General features: G+C 35.4%; 1 long non-coding RNA gene across 5 annotated transcripts; it reads left to right on the top strand.

Annotated features, from left to right (window-relative positions):
* Positions 1 to 548: 548 nt before the first annotated feature.
* On the top strand, positions 549 to 9629 carry LOC132626404 (uncharacterized). 5 transcript variants are annotated; one of them, XR_009577278.1, is made up of 5 exons: positions 550 to 3034; positions 3686 to 3794; positions 3887 to 3928; positions 9328 to 9348; positions 9440 to 9629. It is a non-coding gene; the product is annotated as an uncharacterized LOC132626404 (long non-coding RNA). The 5 variants fall into 5 exon arrangements; XR_009577277.1 differs by lacking the exons at positions 9328 to 9348; positions 9440 to 9629 and having other exon boundaries at positions 551 to 1667; positions 2877 to 3034; positions 3887 to 4226; XR_009577275.1 differs by lacking the exons at positions 9328 to 9348; positions 9440 to 9629 and having other exon boundaries at positions 552 to 2307; positions 2877 to 3034; positions 3887 to 4226.
* Positions 9630 to 10154: the final 525 nt, after the last annotated feature.

Here is a 10154-nt window from a genome sequence, read left to right as displayed (position 1 = left end):
TAAGTTACACGATATGATGACATTAGAATTATGATGATGTTATTCCTTGCCTACACTCACCTTATGTACTAGTCCTTTCAAGGTGAGGCAGAATGTCCATAATGGTTCCATAATGAGTATGAGTAAGATAGCATGCATTACTTCATTTATGATTATCAGTCAGATCCATATGTCTCATGTTGATGTTATTCCCATATTACTGATGTCTCCTTTCATTTTGTATGCCTCTCATACTCGGTACAATATTCACTACAAGAAAAAGCCTTATCTGCGACCAACATTTAGGGACTAGTTAATAATCCCGCCTCTAAAAGTACATGTATTGGGACGAGATTATACACCGGTCCTTAATTCTATATTTTTTGGCGAAGGTATTAAATCTAGTCCCTAAAGAAATTATAACCGGTCTCAAATTGTAATTGAGGGTCTTGAGCGGGAGAGAGTGCGCTCAATCTAAAACTAAAAATATTAAAAAATGTACTGTTTTCTCAAAAACCAGGCGCCAAAAACGTTTACATTGAGTTAAAACAAATTTATTTTACAAAAAACAGGTGTCAAAACTTAGTATACAGAAATAAAATATTCTACAAACTAAAAAGTGTCTCAGCTTTCTCAAAACATAAGTGGTCGCAGTTCTACCCTAGTCTCTACGCATCAGACCCATTGTGTACTATGCCCTAGCTTTGCCGATCGTTGCCCAAGAGAGCGCCGTGAAGGCCTTCAAGCCCAACAACTACAATTCCCTGCTAATCTTCAAACTTCCGTTGTTTCTCAAAACACAAATGCATTTTTCACTTAGCTTATTGTTATTCCCTTTTTTCAATTTGGTCTTGTTTTATAAGTATATTATAGCATACCCATTTGGAGTTTGATGTATTAGATGGGTAAGCTAAGAATCCCGGAGTTTGTCGTTGGTGATAAGCCATATCTTAGTAGAAATTAAAAAAATACGTTTTTATTATAAACTTTCAGAATTACGGTATTTGGATTCGGTGTTCGGGAGTAAAATTTTGATAATTCGGTATTCGATACGGTATTCAGAGTAAAATTTTAGATCTACGGTATTTGGGTTCGGATTCGGTACGAGATATTAAAGTAGCTATAACAATAGGACTGAAGTGATTTTGCAGACAATTTTTTAGATTTATGATTCTTACTTTGATATAAGGATCAATGCTCGATCTGCTGTAATCTTACTCAGATTACAAGTATGAATAGTGAAAATCCTTCAGATTCTTGCTCTCCAAGTTCTTGTTGATTGAACTAAAACTATACGATCCAGCTTAAGTGATTTTGCAAGCAATGGTGTTGGGTAGCTCTCATTATTTCCTTTACAGATGTGGCTAACATGATATAGGATATGAGATGCATTTTGTAACTTAATTCACAATTCACATGTGGTTACTAGTTCTCTTTTGAATACATAGCTAATTTAGCATATTACTATTTTTCTTTTTTGCTTATATTACTGTTTTGCTTTTTTGCTTTAGTGTGGAAGATATTATGGAACTCTAGTCACATTGATAAGCTGTCAGTTTACTTATATTCTAGCTCAAGGAATCCTTGAGCCGAGGGTCTCTCGGAAATAGCCTCCCTACCTCTCAATGTAGGGGTAAGGTCCGTGTAGAATCTACCCTTTCCAGATCCTACTTGTGGGATTACATTGGGTATGTGTTGTTGTTGTTGTTGTTGGTTTTTACCGAATATTGAATTATTTATTCTTTTTGATCCGTTAAATATGGATCTCCAGACATATGTATCATTTTTCTTTTGAAAACCATTTTCTGAGAAACGGGTTTCCTGTGATATCCTCATTACTAAAATGGGGTGTCTTGAAGTTATAATTCTTGGAGATCGAAAGCATATTCTTATGTACAAATTCTTTGTATTCTAGCTTTTAACATGTTGGATATTTTATTTCTCAACTTTTGAGTCTTTTTTGTGATTTACCAATAGGTGATGTGGTTATGTAAGTCTATACTTTGTTTCTTCCTTTCCTGTTTGCTATATCCTTTTCTAGATAAAATAAAATCTGTTTTTAGGCATCTTCCCCCTAAAGTGATTTGCTTCTACTGGTTGTCTCTCTATGAAGCTTGTCTTACTCAAGACAACGAATGAAGAGAAAAATCCAGATTGTAAATAGATACTTCATGTGCGAAAGAGACTCTGAAAGTGTTAGACATCTTCTATTACACTGCCCAGTGGCTGCTAACATTTGGAACATGTTTTTGTCTATTTTTGGACTAGTTTGGGTTATGCCTAGCAGCATTAAAGAAGCCTATGAAAACTGGTGCTCATGGAAAGTAGGTAAATCCATCAAAAAGTCCTGGTTAATGGTACCTGCTACAATTTTTTGGTGCATTTGAAATGAAAGGAACCGTAGGTGTTTTGATGGGATTTCTACTTCTAACAATGCTCTTAAAGCTAAATACTTAATGAATTTATAATTTTATTTGGCTGAGCAGTGCAGGCTCTTGTAGCTAGTTGTGATCAGTTTTTGATGGGGTTTGCTCCTTAGTTGTAGATGTAGATTAAGCTAACTTTTGTATTTGAGAAAACTCCTGACGTTCCCCTTTGTAATTGCTGCATCTTCAATGATGCCTTTTAATGAAACTCTTCTTGCTTAATCAACAAACAAGAAAAGAAAAATTGTTTTGGAATATTTGTTGCTTTTTCTTGGGACCAATATCTTTACTATTATTAGTTGCTCTCTTAAATGGTAAATCCTTCGCAAAAGAAACGAAAAAGAACTGATGAGGTGAAGTATATCTTTATGAATTAGTATATTCATTGTTACACATTCTGATGGTGTGATTTCTTTTATTACTACATTGTCACATTTTCTCTTATTGCTTTTTACTTTTGGCGCTTTATAGGTTCAATATGGAACCATCAAAGACTGAAAATGAGGTGGGATCGACTATGAAGACTACTACCAGATATGCATTCGTCGTGCCAGGTGCTATAGGTGCTATAGGAAAGGGACGAGGACGAGGAGAGCTTAGATCATTTGGTTGAGAAAGAGAACATGCCAGTTAAGAGTTTATTTCCTCCTATTTTAGGCCTAACTCTGTCAACCAACATTTTTCCTGGCCATTTCCTTGTACGCATAGACTAACTTAGTGTTGTGACTGTTATATTGTAAAGAATGGTATGTTTAAGGCTTAATTCCATCCAATTTCGATCAAAACATTTTCCCTGATTTATACAAAAGCAAATTAGATGTTAGTCACTATGAAAATTCATCTATAAGAATAGATGTAATGGAATATCTTTATACACTTATGTCCTGATAGTTAATATTAGATATGCATTTTCTTAAAACTGTGAAACTAAATAAATGAAAGTGGAAAATGAAGAAACGAAGGAAGGAAATTGTATGAATAGGGGCATTTTTTTCATATATACAGAGTAGTACTTCAACTACTTTTCAGTATAAGGCCTTTTACCATTTACCTTGTGTCTATCAATACATAACTAAAAGTTGAGTGCATTGAGTTAACTTCGATCTTTAATCATGAAAACTTTAATATTTCGCTTGTTAAAATTTTAAACTTGAGTTAACCTCCCGTAAATTTTAAAATTTGACACTTGTTATATTCGCTTCTTCCTTGGTAAAAATGTTATAAAGCACCAATTTGGATCAAGAGCACCATTTGCTCAACTCATGTTTTGATTAGTGTAGGATAAATTTGAGGGTGTTGAATTGAATGATCATCCTGATCGTATCTTGGGAAGGATGAAAGAGTTATGGAATAAATGGAGAGGATACTTGCATTTTGTGTCCTAGCCAGGTTAGTATATACTTGACATTTAATTTATTTTGTACCTATTGAACTTGTAACTTAAAGTACGTTGGGTGATTCTTCTATTTAACATTGTCCAGCGGGAGCTTTCTTTGAAGAATTTTCTGGTTATCTCAAATTTGGTAGGTCAACTTTTCCATTCTCATCATTCTCTTAGTTCATAATATTTGACCGAGGGAGAGATACCAATATTTCCAAAACATTTTAAACTTCTAACACAGCAGGACATAAAATCTGCTAGCTTTCTTCTTCTCAGTTTTTTTTTACCCTCTCTTTGTTCATTAGGTACCTCTTATTGAATGTATACAGTCAGTCAAATTTGATGTACTACTTCTACTACTACTTCATAAATTGTACATCCTGTTGCCTTTTACGTTTTAAAGGTATTATGTAATTGAATGATTAGATTTTGACATGCCACACCATTCATCCCTTTCCTTTCAATATGGTTTCTTTATTAGATGTTTTCAGAAATTCCTATTAATCGCTTGTTAGGACGATGTGGAGAAAGAAAGACAGTTTTAGATCTCTTGTTGAATGTTTGTCCTTGCCTGAAAATGTTTATGTTTCTGCTTCTACTCAGTATTTCAAAACACTATAGGTGATAATATGGCTATAGTTTTGATGGCTAGAGATATGTCATGATGGAAAATATGTTGGATGATTGTTGCCTTTAGAAATGCTTTTCCTTTAGCCGCGGGTCTATTTTAGAGTTAGTCTAATATCACTCTTTCAATATACCTTTTTTGGCCTACAGTCAATGCTTAAAGTGCTTATATTATAGACTGAACACGGTTTCTTGTTGCTCGTATAAACAGGTTCTTCTTTAGTAGTATGTCATCAGGTGACACATTACATAAATCAATGAGACATGTAGGAAAAGAAAGGCCCAGGAGTGAATACCTGTACACTTTTGTTAAAGGAAAACTAGATAAGAATACAATGTTACCTGTTTAAAAAAAAACTAGCAAAGATTACATCACCTGATATAATCTACACTATTTATTGCTAAACATAGAAGCCTAATCTCACCTTGGCTCATTACTGCAGTAAGTGTTGTAGAAATAGTTCACTGTGAAGCCAGACCTATAATTCAGAAGAAAGAAAAAAGAAGCAAGTTAATTTACTCAGTTCCATGACTTTATTTGATCATTAGTTGCATTCATTTTAAATTTGATATTCTTTCAAAAGCCTGAAAAATATGTGGAGTTTACTTCTAGAAATGTTTGTTTATCAAATTGACCCATTATTTCAACATTAAACTTTAAGTTTGAAAAACAAGTTTTAGGAGTATTTTAAGTTCACCCATGAGTATTTGATGTACTTTAGAATTTTCTAATCTACAATGTTGCCAGCAAAATACATCGTTCTACTTGGCATATAACATAAGAGTAAATTCAGTAGTTAGTAGGTATTGAATGTCACGACCCAGCCCCGTGGGCCGCGACTGGTGCCCTACTTGGGCACCCAAACGGACATACAAACTAAATCATCATTTTTAAACAGAGTTGAGAACGAATATTATCAAACGCATTCAAGTATATAGCAGAAGCCGACAAGGCTATATTTCAATATTTAGATAATTTCCAGAAAATTTCGGCAGAGTTTCCTTTGTTTTACAGACTATCCAAATTAACCCTGCGCACAGATAATACCAACAATGACCACCCAGGTCCAACAAAGCAACATTTAAACATATGCGGACTGGCCGCCGCGGCGAATGGGATCGCCCAAACACAACATATACACGCATCCGTACAGAAAGACCCCAACCCACAAACATGTCTATAGACCTCTAAACAGACCGACGGAATCATATAACGGGACAGTGCCCCGCCGTACCCATGAACGAGAATATATATATATACAGTAGTGACAGACTGTACCAAAAGATGGGCTCTGAATAAAAGAGCGCTCCAAATGGCAGAAAAGATATCCTAGACGGACGGATCAGCAAACCTGTCGTCGGTACCTGCGCGGCATGAAAACGCAGCCCCCGAAGAAAGGGGGTCAGTACGAAATATGTACTGAATATGTAAAGCCTGAATTACAGAAACAAAATCATAACTGGTACAGAACGTACAGAAAAAGTGAGTAGAAAATCCAAAGTATCAAATACATATCTTCAAAACATGCGGAGTGTGTACAGAAACATATGTCATATCAAATCCGGCCCCTGCCAAGGGACTCGGCAAACAGAACGTGGCCACCCTCCCGACGCTGGTGCCACAACACAGAAGAATCAGAATAGGGGCATAACCCCGTAACATAGTATATCATATCAGATGGCCATGGCAAATCATATCATAACATGTGTACATGGCACAGTATACTCCACAAACCCATGTACACGTATACCTGCCCCCTCACATCGGGGTACGACGAACAATGCAGAGGATTACGCTTGACAACATATCCTGGCCCGGGCTCAGTGTGGGAAACATTGGGGCATCCACGAATAGAGTAGTGAGAAACTAAATGCAGTTAAAATATCATAAATATTTTCAGAGACTCGATGAGGCATATCAATGACAAACCAATTCAATGAAGTCAGACGGGATCATAATAAGTGAGTTTCGGATGTCATAATGAATTACAGAAGCATACCTTTTTGAAGTCGTTCCGAGTGCCAAAACAATTTATAAGACTTAATGAATTATTTAAAACAATTTTTGTTTAGTAGTTAAAAGAGTAGTCATATGCATAAAATCATTATCATAAATTCAAACATAAGTAAAATGATCATATTTGAAATTCGAAATGATAATCATACCAAATTCTTTCAAAAGTCGTCTGAATTACATAAAGGAAAGTCGCGGGACCCACGAACAGGTATCGACCCGAATCGGGCCCGCTCATGGAAAATATACTCATTATACATCATGCAAACTCTTATGAAAATATTGGAGCAATCCGAGCCTTTATGCAAAAGATATGGCATTTCGTAGTTACGGAATTCTTTAAAACAACTTTTTGTACAAAGTTTGGAAATCAATGCTTTCGAAGACATAATTGTTCATACTTCATCACAACATACATAAGAATGCCAAGAAATATATATAAGGATCATAACGTGCTCGGATTTCAAATTTGGAATTTCCTCGAGGCTCTGATATAGCCTATTGAAAACTAAGGCATGCCAAAAGAAAGAAGGGTTGCGCTTTACATACCTCGTACGCACTCCAAGATAGCCAATCTAAAGTAAATTCCAATCTACGCCTCGGGCTCCCCAAGGTCTACAAATATGCCAACGAATATCCAATATTAAACATAGGCACTTAAGCCATTCATTCCAAACTAACATTAAATTCTACAGAAAATTCGGCAGCACTTCCCCTGTAAATAGGCCATCCCGAGAATTTAACTCGCTCAAAATCAACAGCAACAACCACAATAACCAACCTAGAAACTCCAATAACCAATCCGAAAGACAATATTACATTAATACTCTCTTTTTCATCATTCGACAACTTTCCAAATATTCAATTCAACGGCTTACCTTCAAGCCAACATCAACGCCTATACATTCAAATACTAACCCAAACCCATACTAACAACATTCAAGAACATTCTAAACAATTCACATAATATTTCCAACGATCCAACAATTTCTCCAAATTGGGCCGAAAACAGCCCCTAAACTATAACATAACGATGCCCGAAATTCTAACGAACACTTACAACACACCAAGCAGCCCATATACACTTCTTACAACTTATTTCATGCCATCGTTTCAGCAAATTTCAGGGAAATACAACAACAGCCACACGACACCACATCATCTATCCATATGCAAGTAAATCACATTATTATCTCTATAATCCTTACAACAACCCACAACAATTTTAACTCCAACTCTAACCATTAAATTCCTTCATTCTCATCACATAATCTATGATTACAACAACCAAAATATTAATTCAAATCAGCCCATCAAATTTCAATTAAAAACAGCCCCTACGGCATTCAACAACATTTCAACAACATTCCAACATTCGTGCAATTCATGTTACCAAGTTACAACTATGCTTCAACATCAAGATACATAATTTCACACATACAATTTACATTTGCATATTCCCCACACGTCCAACTTCATCATCAAACACATAGAAAAATGATCAACTCTTACCTTAACAAGTTGGCTTTTTTCCACTTAGCTAGAATTTGTGAAATGAACTAATACTTGTTCTTGTTGCTCCAAATGAATTCTCCACGTTATTATCACCTTCCTAAGGGCTGAAATACCTAGAAAATCTGATTTTTGGATCAACAAATTTGAGCTCCAATTTTGCTAGCCATGGCCGAATGCCATGGCTTATGCTCTCTCTCTCTCTCTCTAGCTTGTATATCAACGTTTCCTTCACGTATACACCATATTAAACCTTTAATCAAAATTGATAACATTAGTGGGAGGTTGAAATTACCTTTAGCAATCAGAATGTTCAAGAATCTTGTTCCTCTTTCCAGCTGCTTGCTTAACAACACAAAAAAAAACTTAAGCTACAACTTCTCTTTAACTAATATCATGTCAAGGGTCTAGGATTTAGCTTATATGATGGCTCAATTAGAAAGGGGGTTTGGGAGAGAAAATAAGGGTTTTGGATCTGTTTTAGGTCGTGTGAAATGATATAGGGCAAAGTGGTGACTTATCTATTGAGTTTAATGGGCCTCATGGGCCGAAATGTGAGTGTTTGGGTCGGGTCCAAACTTGCATCGTCCATATCTCCTTATCCCGATATCATTTTGACGAGCGGTTTGTTGCATTACAAACTAGACTCGATGAACTTCATTTTAGGCTTTTGAAACACCTTTAAACTCCTCATATTCAAGGAGATATGCCTCCTACAATATAGACTAAAATCGGGTCCGAAATTTTACTGAAGTTGTTCCGATTCATTTCGTTTAACTTCTAATCCTCTTCCAACCTTATGTAACCTCTTATGCATACATATACACACTTATATACATCAATAAAAATCCATATACACATCTCGAAGGGTCCAGAGACTCACAATAACCTTAAACATAACTAGAGAACTCACAAAACTTTGACGAAACTCCAATCGCAAAAGTATATTCATATCTTTTGTCCACCCTCTATATCATTACTAATAATCTCAAATACTTTAAAAGGTCACTCGCATTACTTCATATACATACTCATAGCGCGATTCCACACCCTTTAGGTAACCGTGTCGCCTTGGGATACTTAAGGAAACCATGTATATATAACGATATTCTTACTAACTCGATTAACTTTCCTTGAACCTTCTTAACTCATTCTTTCTTGTTTTAATACAAGTAGCACAGATTATTATGGAGTGTAACATTGAATTAGTTCTTTTGATCAGTAGGTCTTGAATTAATTGATACAACTTTTGATTCCTTTCATTTTGTTGGAAATATAATTAGACGTATTGCTTATTGTTTTAGTTGTAGTTCTTTAAAATAGATTTTGGGTTCTTTGTTAATGCGTCCCAAAGCTTTTCTAATTGTATTTTTCTTAGTTTCCTGCAGCTTTGTTGATGTTGGATATGGGTAAGGCGGTTTAACCATTTCTAGTGTAAAATTTACGTATATTATTTTATCAATAGTTATTTATAGTCTTTTCAAAATTTTGTACTTGCAGATTCGAAGATTAAAGTTACAAATCAAGATGCAAGTTTAGAAGATGCACAAGGTCATTATAATTTTGCTTGGAATGTTATGCAAAACTTCATTTCATAGTTTAGCTCGGGATGTTAACTAAGTTTTTTTGTTAAAGTGTTGAGCAAATATTGAAACTAACATCATGGAATGTAAATTATCATTTTATATTATATTTTCAGTTGCGATTTTATATTTGTTGATAATTATAACTGTTTTGTAACATCGAGCGTTAAGACCACCGGTCGTCAACAAAAGACCAGAAATTGGTTGCTAAAATTACTACACCTATTTTAAATGGGGACCAATACCACTAGTCTCAAAAGATAAATCCACGACCAGTTAGAAGTTGGTCGCTAAAAGGTTTAACGACCAGAATATTAATATTTTCCATAATTTTAATCGTCTATTAGGACGAGCTATATGGTCTCTAAAACTATTTCGGGACCAGATTTTCTACCCGTCCCTAAATGCATTTAACGACCAGATTGTTGAACCCGTCATTATTGACCTTTAGCGGCGGAGGCTATTACGACCAGTGGCGACCAGTTTCATCCCGTCGTAATTGTTTAATTGGGACCAGATTTTAACCATTAGGGACCAGATTTCCCTTCCTTAAAGGTCATTTTTCTTGTAGTGATTCGTACTGACGTCCTTTCTTCGGACGCTGTGTTCATTCCCACAGGTAGACAGGGAGG

Source organism: Lycium barbarum, chromosome 2, assembly GCF_019175385.1.
Source record: "Lycium barbarum isolate Lr01 chromosome 2, ASM1917538v2, whole genome shotgun sequence".
Classification (NCBI taxonomy): domain Eukaryota; kingdom Viridiplantae; phylum Streptophyta; class Magnoliopsida; order Solanales; family Solanaceae; genus Lycium; species Lycium barbarum.
Note: the sequence above shows the minus strand (reverse complement) of the source record. Positions and strands in the feature narration are given on the sequence as shown.